At 43.3% G+C, this 1,008-nt stretch overlaps 1 long non-coding RNA gene across 1 annotated transcript; it reads right to left on the bottom strand.

The window, feature by feature from the left end:
* Positions 1 to 6: 6 nt before the first annotated feature.
* Positions 7 to 967, bottom strand: LOC102289522. The gene is made up of 3 exons (XR_318292.2): positions 708 to 967; positions 400 to 481; positions 7 to 287 (listed from the first exon to the last, which is right to left on the bottom strand). It is a non-coding gene; the product is annotated as an uncharacterized LOC102289522 (long non-coding RNA).
* Positions 968 to 1,008: the final 41 nt, after the last annotated feature.

Genomic DNA, 1,008 nt, shown 5'->3' with positions numbered 1-1,008 from the left:
TAGAGTATTTACAGTATCATGGTATTTAAATGGGTATTTACAGTATTTAGAGTATTTACAGTATCATGGTATTTAAATGGCATTTACAAGCCATTTTTCACTCATACAGCGCTTTATAAGGTCAGACTGCGTCTCCAGAAAAAGGATTTTAAGTTCATGTAATCATGTAACACTGTCGTGGCTCCACACCTGTTTGTGGGTTTCTATGTTTACTGACCTTTCACCTCATCTGTGTTTGGGTCAATGAGCCTCTCTGGACCACAGTCCATGGCACTGTGAGCACAACGCTGGACACACAGAACATCATTCAAGATAGATACAGTCTAAATAATACAATTACAGATCATGATTATAGATGAGATTAAAACATGCAGACAGCACAGAGTTTGAAAGACTGACCGGAGGCCTGTTCACCATCCAGTACGCCCTCTCCTGGCAGTCAAACACCACGCGATCTGGCTTCTTCCTCTCTTTGCCAGCCCTGACACATGTACAAGCAGGTAAGTGGGGTATTAAGAGGAAATCATCTGTGAAAACCTAAAACCAAACAACAGAAGTGCCTACAAGACCCGTCACAGCATCAGGACCAATCACTGTACATCAGTGACCACGCTGCAGCAAACTGCACTTTAAGAAATAGTCTCAAAAACCAGCATCTGTGGTGGCAGCGGGCATTATACATTACGAGCTGTGATAGTGTCACTTACTTATACTGTTCAGCTGCTTGCATCACAATGAAATCCCATTTGTGGTTCAGCCATTCATGGAGGTGATTGTAATGTGCCTGTTTGAAACACAAACACACAGCATGGAGCAGCAAGGTGAAAATCCCTTTTAGTTTAAGAGTTTAATCAGCACGTGCTGACTGCATTCTTGTTATAACCAGGAGATGAAAGAGCCTGTGATCGGTGAGACGCCAGAGAAACAGAAAGGTGAAGAGGAGCATCAAAAAGACAGAAAGAGGGCCCACAGAGTAAAAGGAGCCACTGTGGCACAACCGAGGCAGAA

This window comes from Haplochromis burtoni, unplaced genomic scaffold, assembly GCF_018398535.1.
Source record: "Haplochromis burtoni strain Fernald_Lab_line unplaced genomic scaffold, NCSU_Asbu1 Contig_7393, whole genome shotgun sequence".
Lineage (NCBI taxonomy): Eukaryota > Metazoa > Chordata > Actinopteri > Cichliformes > Cichlidae > Haplochromis > Haplochromis burtoni.
The sequence above is the reverse complement of the archived record's forward strand: the minus strand, read 5'-3'. Positions and strand labels throughout refer to the sequence as shown.